Source organism: Vicugna pacos, chromosome 15 (assembly GCF_048564905.1).
Source record: "Vicugna pacos chromosome 15, VicPac4, whole genome shotgun sequence".
In the NCBI taxonomy this organism is placed as follows: domain Eukaryota; kingdom Metazoa; phylum Chordata; class Mammalia; order Artiodactyla; family Camelidae; genus Vicugna; species Vicugna pacos.
The window spans coordinates 4204131-4220057 of NC_133001.1; positions in this window are offsets into that span (position 1 = coordinate 4204131).

The following is a 15927-nucleotide window of genomic DNA, read 5'->3' on the forward strand; positions in this document are numbered from 1 at the left end:
ACTATCCCTCAAAATGGCCATCATCACAGCAGAAGAGCATGACAATGCCCTCAGTCTATTCAGGCTTGGACTCAATGCAACTAAACGACTCTAGCCCAGAAGTCACACTGCCCAGGCAATGAAGTGTAAAGCAGCTTTGATCAACACTGGAATCCCACCCCCTAGGTGCAAACTATCTCTGCACAAGGCGACTGAAGCCTTTAGGGGGAGGAGGGTCAAAATTGCACATCTGCCTCCAAGGAAGAAGATGCAGCTCCTGCACTGGCAGGCCCGTCATGGTGGCCTGACAGGGTCAGGACCTCCTCACGGAGGAGCTGGTGTCCCTGGTCTGCTGGTCCCGTGGTTCTGCTGAGAGAGGCAACCGTCCCTGGCTCGGTTGCTAAGCAGCTGCCCCGCAGCAGGGCCCGCGTGTGGGAGGCACACAGGTGGGAACCCGGGAGAAGGGCAGGCGGAGGGGCAGCCCTGAAGCAGCCCGGAAAGACAGCCGTGCCTCTGCAACCTCAGCTCTGCGCGTTACTGAAAGGGCGGGAGTCTTCGACAAAGGCAAGACAGCTGCCTGACCGGTTTCTGTCCAAAAGCAGAGCGGGTTTTCGCAGCTGCCTCCAGGGCGGTTTTTTCCCCCTTCCCAGGCCCCGGCCTGGCGGTCTTGCTGTGGGGGGACCTGGTGCTTCTCCTCAACTGTGGCAGTAAGTGAAGTGAAGGGCAAACGTGTCTGAATCACAACTGAGGCAAAAAGCCGGGAGACGAGCCGGGCTGTTAATGAGGGACTGTCTCTCCCTAGCAGTGTATTTCAGGACCGCAGGGCTCCGCGCCGGACAGCTGCTCCTTGTCACGGGGACCACTGCCACATCCTGCCAAACCAAGGCAGAGGGGGCGCTTCGCTCCATTGCTGCGGCTCCTTCAGGACAGAAGCCCAAGCCCAGCAGCTCCTTCACAGCCTTAGGGCAGCCGAGTCCACTGAAAAGTGACCCGACAGCACCCTCTAGTGGAAATTATAAATACAACAAGGGTCATGCATCCAATTTACCTTCATCTGATAGCAGAGTAGTTTCAAGGGTCCCCATAAAACAGAGTAAAACAACAAAAACAAAACATTCTCTAAGAACGTGATAATTTAAAAAAGGTAAGAGTTCACAAGCCGTCCGTAGGCCCCTCACTCCCAAATCACTTCCCTCCTCAGATGCTCTGCCTTCAGCACACTCTAAGAAAGGGGGACGTGTTGTGGGGGGAGCTACCGGTCCCCCTAGAGTTTGGGCAGACTGCCTGCTGGTGCCAGAATGATGCCAAGACGTAGAAGAGTCCCAGCAGAAGGCTGAGTTTGGCAGTCCTCTGGGGCAGTTTGTTGAAGGTCTGGCTTCGGAACTGTCTCTCGAGGGTGAAGGCCATGGGAACGGTGAGAGGGGGAGCGCCAGGCTGCTGCCGCAGCGCGTGGCCAGGACGCTGAGGATCAGGCAGGGCAGGAAGAGCCGCGTGTTGCAGAGCATGCAGGAGAGAGCGGGGCCAATGAGGATGGCGAGCGGGACGATGCCAGCCTCCCGGTCGGACTCCATGTCCCTGGTGTTGTTGGAACGGAGAATGGCCTCGGTGCTGAGGGTGAGGGGGATGGCGTAGACCATTGGGAAGACCGCCAGGGACCCCACCTGGACGGCGCAGGCGAACGTCACAGCCAGCCGGCCGGAAGTGATGAGGGTGACGAGGTCTCCCAGGGCCCCGTGCTTGAATCCAATTCCTACGGCCAGAAACCCCAGAGAGCTGGTGTGAGATCAAGGGCTGGAAACTGTGGGACTGTCCTTCAGTCAAAAGGCAGGCCCCCTGGGCTGGGAAGGGTGCATTCTGAGGCTGTGAGGCTGGGCAGCGATTGAGTTCCCTCCCCTTCCAGAACAAAATCTGATTCCTTCTCCAATGACCCAGGGGGACAGAAAAAACTGATTGTTCAACACCCAGTCCAGTCTCAGCATCATCCCCGAGTCCTTCCTGCTGACCCCCAACAAAGCCCTGCAACAAAGAGCAGGGGGTTCCCAGTCACACACAGTTCAACGCGGGAGCCGGGAAGAGCAACATGGATGCTCCTGGAGAATGTCATTCTAAGTTAGCCAGAAAGAGAAAGAAAAATACCATATGAGATCACTCATATGTGGAATCTAAAAAAAACCAAAACCAAAACCAAAAACAAACAAAGCATAAACACAAAACAGAAATAGACTCACAGATGTAGAATACAAACTTGTGGTTGCCAAGGGGGCAGGGGGGGAAAAGGGACAGACTGGGATTTCAAAATGTAGAATAGATAAACAAGATTATACTGTATAGCACAGGGAAATATACACAAGATCTTATGGTAGCTCACAAAGAAAAAAACGTGACAACGAATATATGTATGTTCATGTATGACTGAAAAATTGTGCTCTACACTGGAATATGACACAACATTGTAAAATGATTATAACTCAATAAAAAATGTTTTTAAAAAGTTGTGTTGTTATTGTTATTATTATTGTTATCATTGACTATATTTAGGGCTGTGTAAGATCAGGTGGATGTGCTGGCTCTTTATAAACTGGTAAGGGCTCTGAATGGTGGCTGATTCTTGTCTAGAAGTGAGCTTGTAGCTTATAGTCTAACCCTCCAAGTGATGCACATTGCCAGCCCCTCCCCCGGAGGACTGACCCCCCAGCAGCCTCTCTCAGAGGCTGGCATGCTGGGCCTCTGCCCACTCCCTTGGGACACCCTCTCCTCCTCCCCCACCCCTCCCCCGTAAGGGAGCAGCTCTTTCCCAGAGCTCTGGAGGCCCCGGCTGTGAGTGTGCCTCCCGGGCCCCAGCTCTGCCTAGCGTGGTATCCTTTCCTCGCAGGCATATTCGTCTCCAACCTCATCCTGTCCCTGGTGTTTGCTAGCCAGTTCCGCCCTGCCAGCCAGGCCCCACTGCTCTTCCGGCCCGACACCAACATCCAGGTACTGCTAGACCTCAGATACAACCTGAGCGCCTAGGGCATCTCCTGCATCACCTGTTCAGGTGAGGGTTTCCAGCCAGGGTGGCCCTGGCCCCTGTGGGACCCTTCCCTCTTTGTAATCCAGATCTCAAAGACGAGAGATGGCACATCCAGCCTCCCCATTACTGCGTAACCTCAGGCAAATCACTCCACTTCTAAGCCTCAGTGTGCCCACATTTCATTAAACAAATACTTCATGGGTGCCAGCTGTGCTGGTGCTGGGGAGACCCCACTGGGCAGTACAGGCTCCTGAGCTCAGGGAGTTTGTTCCACTGCTGGGATAGGCCACGTAATAGTAGATCTGAGCTGTGGTGAATGGAAAGCGGGGTGCCTGGGGAGCTCAGCATCATGGAAGGCTTCCTGAAGGAAGGACTGTCTAAGCCAAAACTTGACAAATGGGAAGGACTTAGCCTCACTGAGAGGAGTAAAAAAGGAAGGAGTCAGCCAAGCTGGAAGGGGAGAAGAGGAAAGGTCTGGGCAGAGGGGAACACTGAGGTAGGAATGACTGGGACCAGCTTCGAGAGAGGTATTTGCAGGAGCTAGGACTAGCCAGATGGGCTGGGCCAGGGCCTGGTGGGCTAACGTGAGGAGCCCGGATTTTACCATAATTGTACTGGAAGCTAGTGGAGGGTTTTAAGCCGAGAGGGGTAATGATTGAGCCCCCCAGGTGCTGTGTGGTTGGAGATCCAGCGTGGAACTGACTGGGAGACCAGGTGGGAGGTTGGTGTAGTCATCACCTGGAAGAGACGGCGGGGGCTGGGGCGAGCATGGCCGATGGTGGCGGTGAAGTCAGGAGGATTTTAAGAGACAAAAATCTGTAGAACTTAGTGACGGAGTGCGTGTGGAGGATGAATAAGGAGGTGAAATGAAGACGTCTCCTTGCCTTAGTCTGATCCAGGCCGTCATCTTACAGAGGGGAGTGTGAGGTCGGGTGGGGGTCGGGGAAGTCAACCCAGGGCCGCGCAGCTTTGCTGGATGGTTGGAAACCAAATGAGAAGACGCTGGGGTGAGTGCGTCCAGCTCCCGGGGAAAGCCCCGCTGCCGGCTGTCACTGCCTTCATTTAATTGGGGCGGTGTTCAGATTAACCTGGCCTTCCCCCCGTAATGGCATTAGCCAAATGCAGGATAATCAACTGCAGCTCAGAGAGGTGCCCAAAGAGCTCCTCCTAATTTGGAGGCAGCCCTGGCCACGTCCCCTGCTCCTTTCCCGCCTGCCTGGGCATCAGATCCCACTCCACTCTTGCTGCCGCTACAAATCCTCCCGCCGTCCCTCGGGGCCTTGAGGAAAAAGCCATGTCTGCTCCCACTTCACAGACAAACCCCAGGCCAACCTCAGCCAGAGTCCAGCTCCGAGCCCCTTGCATCTCAGCCTCTGAACTGCCTCTTAAAGGGACCCCTTCATTTTGTAGCAGAAAGACCTTCGGCCTTAGGTGTGGACAGGACCCATCCTGATGGGGCCCTGCCTCTCACTTCCCCTGCAGGTCCTGTTCCCTCCCTGAACGTCTGCTTGCTTCTCTGTCAAATGGAGTTAATAATGACCTCTTAGGATTATCGTGAAGATTAAATTTTTGAAGATGTAAAATTCCTTTCATTAAAAAGCAAAACTGAAAAATCACCCACCATGTTTGGCGCAAAACGGGAGGTCTCCCCTCATCTCTGCTTGTTGTTAACATGCCGTTTCTAATTGTTCCTGTTTATTGAACATTTTCTGTGAGCCAGGCACGTTGCTGAGCACCTGAGACGCGGCACCCCACCTGGGCCCTCGGCCCACCTCTGGAGGCGCCCCTTTGACGGAAGAGGGAGAAGGGACGTGCTGAGTGTGAGCAGGGAAAGCTTCAGAGGGTCCTTCTCTGGGTGGGGCCGGCAGGTCTCTTTCTTTTCCCTTAAGAGTCTAGTAAATTCAACATTTGGTGTTTTTTTCAGTTCCATCTAGTTCCTTGCAGACCCCTGACAGCAATCCTTTCTCATGCTGAGGGCCCTGGGGCCTGTGTCCCTGGGGTCATCACTGTCCTAGTCTCTGCAGGGCCCTGCCAGGGAGGCCCTTCTGTCCCTCACACAGCGGGGGCGGGGGGGTAGGTCTGTTCCGGGAGAAGCCCCACAGCCTGCAGAACAACGTCCGGACATCCCTGGAGAAGCAGCAGCGGGGCTGAGGGGTGTCCTGGGCCAGCCGGCCTGGGGCCACCCTGCAGGGTCAGTGGGGCGCGGGCACTGGCTGGGTGGGGGTGTTGGGAGGTCCTGCCTGGTGCAGGGGTGCAAGGACCTTGTGGGGAGAGAGGGTTAAATCCAATCGTTCTTTTCCAAGAACAAAAGCTTGTGTTCTTGGGTCACTATGGAAGGGTTGGGTGGGGGGAGGGTGTTGAACTGGAGGCCCTTGCCTGTCGTCCCACCATCTCTCGGCCAGAGCAGTGGGAACCCCTCCTGCCGCTACCCCAGTCTGGCCTGTGGTGCCCCATAAACCTGCCTTGTGTGCCAAACCCGTCCTGAGTGTCGGGGGAAGGGCTGCGGCATCCTGAATGCTGGATGCTGGCTTATCCCTTCTGGGTTCACCATCGGAGGTGGGACGCTGGGATGCATGTGGGCATTAATCCTTGTTGCCCCATGGCCATCGTCACTCCTTCTGTGCCCACTATCGCCATCACCAGCACAGCCCCACCAGTGGCACGGGGCTCCCCATCATTAACACCGCTGCCAGTACCACAGCCCCACACTGGCACAACCTCACCATGACTTCGCCATCCTCGTCACTACCTCCACCTGTGCTGCCGCCCCATCGCAGGGAACACCGCCACCTCCACTTCCATCTATGCCGCCATCCCACCCCAATGTCCACTGCCAACGACCTTTCTTCCATCACTGCCCTGGGCTTGATCCAGGAGAGGGGCAGAGCCAGCATTCGGAGATGAGCCCACGGTCGGGGCTCAGCTCCTCGGTCAGCAGAGCAGAGAGTGGGCTGCTACAGGGTCAGGGGAAGCCAGTCGAGGTGACTGTCAGCCCTCCTCCACCTCCCGTTTGTCCCTAGACGCCCCAGGCACAGTGTATGTCTCCAAGGGGAAGAGCAAAGGCCACCCGGCTGTCTGCAGGTTCTCCCTCAACGCCAGCCTACCTGCCCCTTGGCAGGTCGTGTTCCCCGGGGACGGGGAGGTGCCCTCCTTCCAGGTGAGCCGGGGCTGCCGTGAAGTTAGTCACCACGACTGGGGGGGCCCTCAATGCTGCGCTGGTGAGCACTGACCATGTCAGGGGTGGGGACAGGGTCTGTGAGGATGCAGCTGCTCCAGGCAGATGAGGACCCTCTCCCACTGTCAGCCAGGTCAGTGGCAGGGACCCAAAGGGTGGTGAGAGCACGGGCTTCTGAGGAAGCCAGACCTGGGTTCAAGTCCTGGCACTGACATTTATTACCTGTGTGTCTTTGGGAAGGTGACTTACTCTCTCTGAGCCTCAGTTTCCTCATCTGTGAAACAGGGATATGAAAGGTACCAGCCAGGGTTGTTGGAGGTGCACGAGGCAAGGTCTGTGCGTTACAGAACGTCTGGGGTGCAGTAAATGCTCAGTAAGAGGGAGCCACTAGTCAGACTGCTGCTCCCGACAGCTGCTCCCGCACCTTAGAGAAGGACGTCCGAAGGCCAGCCCGGGCCTCCGGCTCTCCCTCTCGGGAACGATGTGTTTCTTTAACACGTTACACCCCAGGGTTACCATCACGCCTGTCCCCTTATTTGTTCAGGGTTTGTATTTCCATCTCAGAGACGGGGTGTGAGGTGTTTCCTGACCCTGACCTTTGCACCACTGTCCTACTGCCTGGAAAGCTTTCCTTCCCACTTACTGTGCGGCTGATGCCCCAGCCAGGTCTCAGCATGAGTGCCACCTCCTCCCAGAGCCATGTCCTGGCCATCCCTCAGTTTGCCCTCCCCAGCTCAAACAGAAGGTCATTTTGGGATAACCGGGAAATTCGGTCTGGCATGTAAGGGGCTTGGAAGTCACCACTCCATCCTAATAAGTGAAAATCCCAAACACACACAATTTAACAGGTTTTATAGATCTGTAACTGAAGAAAGGTCACACGGCAAACTGCTGCCCCCTAACTGGAGAGGCAGACAGGTAGAGACAGAGAATCAGGACTTACCAGCGCAGGAGACCGGTGAGCGGAAAGCTGCACAGGAGCCGGTGCCAGGGCAGGAAGGCCTGAACTGTAACTGACAAATTGCTGGAGGCTCCATGTGGGCGAGTCTGCGAGTCAAAACTCCAGGGGGGTCCCAGTGCCAGCGCAGCCTTTCAGTTTTACCTCCAGGAGCTCAAACATGTTCTTACATTGACTATCAGAGAAAACTTCCCTCTTGATTCTAGCAGTGGGAGCAGAAAAGTAACAATTTTGAAATACATCAGAACATTCTGTTCTTCTCAACAAGGTCTGCCCACAGGAAAAGCTAGTTAACCAGAGCCTAAGCTGCTGGGGTGTTTTCAGAGCATAAATTACGTGGGGGGAAAGGGACATACTCAATTCCTGTCCCACCTGGGGGAGGAGGGAGGCGTACTTAGAAACACTTGTGAAGTTCACAGCCCAAAGATAGGTTCACTAGAAGATCGAGGCCTACTCAAAGGACTGTGTAAGTGCTTCCTCGCCACCCACACCGCGCCACCACATCACTAAACGCCTGTTTGCAGCAGGTCCTTCTACTTGGTCCATCACGTCCAGCTATCAAAGAAAATTTGCAAGGCACACCTAAAGGCAAAAAAACACAGTTGAAAGAGAGCAAGAATCAGAACCAAACTCAGATACGGCATGGATGTTAGAATTTCAGACCAGGAACTGAAAACAACTAAGATTAATATACTCAGGGCTCTAATGAATGAAGTAGGCAGCATACAAGAACAGCTGGAAAATGCAAGCAGAGAGGAGAGTCTAAGAAACAATCAAAAAGAAATGCTACAGATCAAAAACACTGACAGAAATGAAGCCTGCATTTGCTGGTCTCATTAGAAGACTGGATACAATTGAGGAAAAAAAAGTCTCCAAGGTGGAGGATATGTCAATAGAATCTTCAAAGACTGAAAAAGCAAAGAGAACAAAGATTAAAAATTTAGGACAGAATATCCAGGAACTGTGGGACAACCACAAAAGGTATAATGTACCCACAATGGAAATATCAGAAGGAGAAGAAAGAGAGGAAGGAATAGAAGAGATATTTGAAGCAATAATGGCTAAGAATCTTCCCAAATTAATGTCAGACACCAAACCACAGATCCAGGAAGCTCACAGAATACCAAGTAGGATAAATGACAAAAAGCTACACCTAGGCATATAATTTTCAAACTACAGAAAATCAGAGATAAAGAAAAAAATCCAGAAAGAAGTCAGAGGAAAGAAATACCTTATCTATAGAAGAGCAAAGATAAGAATTAATATCTGACTTCTCAGAAGCCACGCACGCAAAAAGAGAGTGGAGTGAAATATTTGAAGTGTTAGGAGGAAAAACCACCAACCTAAAGCCAATCTGACAGTTTTTGTATGTGATAATGGTGTTGCAGTTAAATAGGAGAATGTCTGCTTAGGAGACAGATGCTGTAATAGTACGGGATGCAGCATAATAACATCTGCAGCTTTACTTTCAAATGTACAGATGAATGTCCTCAATTAGTGAATTTTAAAAAATAGATATACTGTGTTTATAGTAACTACAATAGAAAATTACCTGTAATAAGAACAAAATAGACTGTTAAATTATAAAAATGGCATTTTCTGATCTGAGGTCTATAAGACACCATTTCCATCTCTCTCAAATCCAAAGCTCTGCCCATCTCAAGAAGGAAATTGTTAATTGATCAAGACAATATAGACTGTAAAGCTAAGTGATTTAGTGATAATAGTTTAGACCCAGCAATCCCAGTCCTATGTATTTACCCCCAATGAAATGAAAACATATGTTTTCACACAAAAACATGCATACGAATGTTTATAGACTCTATTTATACTCACCCCAAACCAGCTCCATCCCAAAAGTCCTCCAATGGGCGAATGGATAAACTGTGTTGCATTCATGCAATGGAACACTACTCAGCGGTAAAAATGAATCAGCGGCTATGTGTGCAGCAAGATGGGTGAATTGCAAAAGCATTACACAAAGTAGAAGAAACCAGATTCAAAAGGTTACATGCTTTCTGTTTCCATTTATTTATGACATCCTTGAAAAGACAAAACTATAGGACAGAGAACAGACCAACAGTTGCCCTTAGTCAACTACAAAGAGCAATCTCTTTACTCATGAGAGAGATTTTCAGGGTGATGGGGCTGCTCCATGTCCCGATTATGATAGTGATTGCATAAATCTATACATGTGTTAAAATTTTTAGAATTATACACTAAAAAAAGATCAAGATTACTATGTGTTAATTAGAAAATAAAAAAGGAAACAATAAAATTCTGTAACACTTGAATTTGAAATTTTTGATAGAACACTCAAAGACAAAAGAAGTTAATGGATTATAAGAGTATATTTAAATGACATTAAAATATAACATTATCATCATCTGTAAAAATTCATCATGTTGTACACTTACAATTTGTACACTTTTCTGAATGTGTGTTACACTTCAATGAAAAGTTTAAAAATCTAAACAGTTTGCTCTAGTAGATGGGCTACTTTACAGGTGAAAACAATGCTTTGATTGAATATGATAGAAACATCCCCTGCAGGTCCGGAGTTATGGCATGATTTCAAACAATTGTAATCTTCTTTTTGTTGCTTCAAACTTTCCCTCATTTCATGGAGGAGAAGGGGCATAACCACCACCTTTCTAAATTTATGGCATGAAGACAGGAAAATTCAAATACTCTGCTCTTCTGTTTATCACTTAAAATATCATGTGACATCTGTGTGTCTGCTGATCCTGCTGATAGAGCAATGGCCACTTCCTTTCACTCTGTGAAAACTTACATTATTGCTACGTGCAAATTGGACTGGGAGTGCCGATCTGGCCAAATCTTAGTAAAATGCCTGATGCTCCACTTATTCTAGAGTTTAATCATAATGCAATACGTCTTGTATTTATACCATGCTTTATATTTTTGAGGGGAGGAATGGAGGAATAAAGAAAGAAGCCATTTATTGAGTGTTTATTAAATGCCAGGCATGGTGTTCAGTGTTTTATATTTGTTATTTTATTCAATTATCAATTTAGCTCAGGTTATTATCCCTCCCTTTTTTTCCACAAATGTGGGAAATGGCTAGATTTTTCCAAGGTCTCAGAACAGGACTGACGTAACCAGGACCCAGCTTGGTGAGCTTCAGAACCAGAATTAGCAAGGTAGTTATCGCCCCAGCCCCTCTGTGGTGTCAGGAGGCCGTCCAGACCAAAAGTGCTCTCCACGATGAGGACGGTTACGCATGAGGACTGTCGCCCCTTGGAGGCTGACAATACCTTTTGTCCTCAGAGCTCCTGAGGCTAGTGTACCCAATGTAGGGTGTGTTTGCTCCCAGGGAGTGACTATACCAGTGACTGACTGAGGCCATTAGTGTCAATACCACAGTACCTCAGCCTCAGGAACGCCGAAGTCCATAAACATCCTATCGCTTCTGACACTCAGCCTGAATTCTGCGAAGTGATGGAAATTTGCCTTCAGCGACAACCGCCCCATCACAGGACTTGTGGACTCACATCCTTGGATTTCTTCCACGGACCAATTCCAGCTGGCCTACGTTTTGAGGGTTTATTTCAGACACCTTCCAGGACTTCGCCATGAAGAGACAGCAGGAGTCCTAGAGGGCTGTCAGGGCAGCCCCTGGACACCATCTTCAGAGTGCCCCACCGCTGTTGAGCCAGATTTAGCACAATTACACTTGCACGTGGAAGGCAAGCTCTTGCACAGCCACCAGACCCCAGCAAACAGATCTAGTTCGGTCGCGCTCAGACTGCTGGCAGCAGGATTTTAGGAGCTGCCGCTTCCTGGCGGCCGCTTGCCGCATTTACGCCGGCCTGTACCCCTAGAGCCAGTGGGGAGTAAACAGCTGTCCAACGTTTGTGTCTTGTCACGAAGACTTCAGAGTTAAGTTTTATAAAGGCATTTCACGAGAAATTTGTATCAGCTGCCCTTCTCTCCCTAACGTGGAGAGAGGAGGCTGAGGACGACGGAGGTTCTCATGCTCATTCCTCTGCCCCGCGCACCGCCCTTGAAGCAGCGGCAGCACAAAGCCCAGCTACGCAGCGTCCGCCTCCAAGAAGGGCGGCGCTGGGCCTGCCCGGCCCCTTGTGCGGGGGGCGTTTGTCCAGCGGGGTCGCTGCGATTTTTACTGCGTCTCTCGATGTGCACGGATGTGCTTGGGAAGCATCCCAAGAGGAAAAGAGACTCAATATCCTTGTTCCCAAATGGCACTGCCTTATGGAATCACTTTCTGGGCTACCTCCTTTGGGATCCTTTAAGCATTTAAAGTTTCTAGATTTTAGTGTTTTAACAAGGGTTTAATTACTAAGGTAAGTGTATGCACCTGCTAAGGCATTCCTAATTATTTGATAGTGGTGCAGTCTTTCTCAATACAGCCAATTTTGTGGTGTAAGCTACACTAACGAAGCACACTGAGAGCACACATTCCACCAATGTTGGGGAAGCTTATTTAAATTAAATAAATTTGCAAAGGGCTGAATTTTTACCACTGGCCTCAACAATTATGCATCAGTATCTCATGCTGGAAGCCAGTGGGCACGGTGTCGGAATGAGACACACTTCCCATTACTTGTTCTCAAAGTGCCTTTCAGAAAAATTGTCACTCTTAAAATTTTATCCTTTCCAGATTGTTTTACATACTCTCCTTGTTCCACCTTTGTCTTGAAAGGAAGAAAGAAAGAAAGAAAAGAAAAGAAAAGAAAAAAGAAAGAAAAAAGAAAAGAAAAGACAAGAAAAGAAAGGAAAGGAAAGGAAAGGAACCCTAGCTCACATCTTTTGCTGTTCACTTGGCAGCAGTTCGCAGAAGCGCTGCTTGGACAGTGCTTGAGCAACTACTGTAATAATCAGAGCTAACGTTTACTGAGTGCCTAGGCTGCGCCACACACTGTTCTAAGCCCTTATGCACCATCTAGCTTAATTCTTACACCAACCCAGTGAGGCAGCTGATGTTCTGATTATCTTCACTCTATAGTTAAGGATGCCTCGAGGCACAGTACAATTAAGTTAGCTGTCCAAATTATTAAGGCCAAAATATTAAGTGGTGGAATGGGACTAAAATCAAGACTTTCTAACCCAGAGCCCTTCCCCTGTATGCTTTTACACCAGTTGCTGTGCTAAGCGCATGCTCCTTGCCCTGCTTCATTGCCAGGCAAGCCCCTGTTCATCCACTAAGATCCAACCTGGGCAACGTTTCCTTGAGGCTGCGTTCAGTGACCAGCTTACCCATTCCCACAGTCCCTGTCCTCCTCCACAAGGGCGGCAGGAAAGACCACATACAGGCTTTGGATTCATATATCTGGGGTGAGGTCGCAGTCACCCCACCTAACCGTGGGAGTGTCAGCAAGCTGTTTCACCTCTCTGAACTTGTCACTCTGTATTTTAGTTTTTTAATTCCATGTCACTCAATGTGCAACTCTTGAATCAGCAGCAGCGTCACCTGGGGACTTGTTAGAAATGCAGAAAGTTGAGGCTTTTCCCAGACCTACAGGCTTTGCAGGGGACTTGTTTGCAAGCCTGAGGAAGGTCTGATTTAACGGATGTCTCTGTGAAGTGGGAGTTTGCTGAGGACGGGGGTTGCTCCTGCTTCCCTTCTGTAGGCCTGGCCCCTGGCACTGTCCCAAGAATCTCCTACTAGAGATCTGGGGGATGGATAAGTGGATGGATGGGTGGGTGGATGGATGGAAGCACCCCAGGGAAAGGTACTTGCCTGGGTTGGGAATCTGGGTTGGCTGTGGAAGGATCTTCAAGGTTTTAGATACCAACAATTACCTCTGCTTAATGTGTTCAACTGCTGAGACAAAAATCCCTGTCCTGGGTTTAAAAAAGCCTCTCTTCCCTCTTCCATCTCCCCAGAGCATTGTAGGCGTGGTGACAACCAGGGCCCCTGTAGACTTGCTTTGGTGCCTTCTTTTGGATTAATAAAGTCTTTTTATCAGTCTATTATTGGTTACCCGAGAGATGGCACCTTGATTTATTACAGAATGATACAAATGATCGCTTTTACTAATTCTCTGATAATACTGGAATCTTAGAACACATTCATTGCATTTATACCCCTTCAGGCTTTTGCATTTATGTTGCATGTATTTTAATTCTATATACATTTTAAACCTCACAAGACATTACATTGTTATTTTATGGAGTCACAATCCATTCATATTTACTCACATGTCTACATTTTCTGTTGCTCTTCATGACTTTCCACAATTTCATGTTCCCCTCTGGGATCATTTTCCTTGTATCTGAAGAACTCTCTTTAGTATTTATTTTTTTAGTGCAGGTTTGCAGGTGATAAATTCTGTTTTGTTTGCCTAGAAAGCATCTTTATTTTACTTTTATTTTTGAAGTGTATTTCTGATGCTATAGAATTACAAATTTGCAGTTATTTTCTTTTAATACTTTAAAGATGTCAATCCGCTGTGTTCTGACTGCCATCATTTTGGGGGAAATGTCAGCTGTAAATCTTTTTGTTGCCCCTTTGAATGATTGTCTTTTTTTTTTTCCCCTCTGAATGCTTTTAAGATTTCTCTTTGTCTTTGGTTTCAGCAAACTTACTATGTTGTGTGTCAGTGTGGCTTTCTTTATATTTGTGCACAGAGCTTCCTGAATCCATGGGTTGATAACATTAATCAGTTTTAGGGACTTCCTGGTAATTATCCCTTCAAATATTGCTTCTACGTCATTCTCTGTCCCCTCTCCTTTTAGGATTCTAATTACACAAATGTTAGATATTTTCAGAATACCGTATGTTTTCTTTTTTTATGAATATGATAATAAGAGGTAGGAATTGGAAAGGTAAGCTGAAGAATCTGGGTAATTAGCATGCTGCTTTCTTCATTTTTTAAATTTAATTTTTTAATTCAACTTTTAAAGGTTACACTCTGTTTACAGTTATGGCTGCCCGTGTCGGGGGCTGGCTGCAGGCCTTCGGGGGGCACAGACACCAGGGACACATGTCTCAGCTGCAGCGACACTGCCAGGGCAGAGCAGTGGCCCATTGGAGGCCTGGCCCATACACGAGTCACAGCCCACCCTGGTCTCGGTCCTCTCCAGGGAAGCCCAAATGCTTGATGGGGAGCCCCATGGCCCTCTCATCCAGCCCCCGCCTTTAGCCCAGCCTGTGCTCAAACCAACCCCCCGGTGAGGCAGGCCCTGGGTCTCGCCAGGCTCAGCAGGGCAGGCGGCCCCAGCTCTCAGCTGGCTCCTCCTCCGCATCAGGCCAGGGGAGTCATCCTCCAGGTGGGGCCCAGGCCCTGTGCTCGCTCGGAGCGGCAGGCACGTCCCCGGGGAAGCGCAGGGAGCTCTCGCTGTGGTGTGAGGAGGGGAGAAGGGGGAGTCCTGGGTGTCCAGGGAGGGTGGGGGAGCCCAGGCACCCCGCCGCCTCTGACGTCTCACGCAGGACATGCAGCGCAGATGTCCTGCACCCCACTTCTGTCCAGCGCCATCTCTCCTGGGCCCTCAGGTGCCACTCTTCCTCCGGGGAGACAAATGGCGACAGCAGCCGTTACCCAGGAAGGGGGGGTGACAGCACACAGCTGCCCACACATTGAGACCAAAGCAGGGGAATCGCACCTCCGCTGTCGTGCGGCCCTGGGGCCCTAACCCTGGGAGGGGGGGAGCGGGGCTGGGCTGAGGACGCAGCTGAGGCTGCGGCTGGAGGGGGCATGGGGAGGGACAGGCCTTGCCTAGGGACTGGGAACAAGAATAATGCGCGAACTTGATGAGTGCTGTGTGTCGGGCAGTGAGCTGGCGCCCCGTGAGGATGCTCTCGGTCCTTACAGGGATTATACGTACCCATTTTACGGAACAGGAAACTGAGATGCAGAGCGGTTAAGTAATAGGCCCAAGGTTCCACAGCTGCCAGGCAAAGAGGCTGAGGCCGGAGCCCATGACTGGGCTGACTACAGTGCCCACTATCCCAGACTAGGGGCCGGGGAGGGGTGAGCCTTGGTTGGTGTCTTTGTAGAGATTAGAGAAAAAAAGCTCTTTACCCAAGACACTTTGCTTCTGTGTCACAAAACTGTCATAGAAATAGTCACATCTGAATGTCCCCAGTGCAGAGGGCTGTGCCTCAGCCACAGTGCCCTTGTGCAGTGCCCAACCTGGGCCACCAGCCATGGTACCCTGAAGGGGAGTGTGAGGAGGAGAGCTGAGGAGTCCATCCTAGGCAAAAGGCTGGGCTCCTTGCTGGGCTCTCGTGTCCTTCCTGCTCCTCCTTGGCTCAGATGGACACTGTCATGGGCCCCTGACATTTCTGCCTCTGTGTGCCCTTCCCCAAGCCCAGATCTTCCATCATTCCTCAGTGCTCCCAACCCAGGCCATCACCGGGGACAGATTTCATATGACCATCTCTCCCTCCCTAGACTACATGGTCCATGGCCCATGAGACCCTAACTCCTCCACCTTCAGCAGCAGCTCTGCACCAATCAGTTCAACTCTGCATGGGGCCTGCTGCATCTAAAAATTGTTCCTCCCCCAAGGGAGGGAACCCCGAGGACATTCAGTGCGGTGCCTAAGAGTGTGGGATTAAGAGTCAGATTATGGGGTCTAAATCTTGGCTCTGCTGCCTGTTAAATGGGTGACCTTGACAAGGTTGCCCAACCTCCCTGAGCCTTTGTTTCCTTGTCTGTAAAATGGGTGAAATAAGAGGACCCAGCTCCTTGGAGGGGAGGCAGTAAGATCTCGTACAAAAGTGCTCTGCCCCCTTCTCAGCACACAGTAGGCGACCACAAATACAACCACCAGACAGGACTCTCTCCTTCCTCTGCTCCCCTGGTGGTGCCTGGC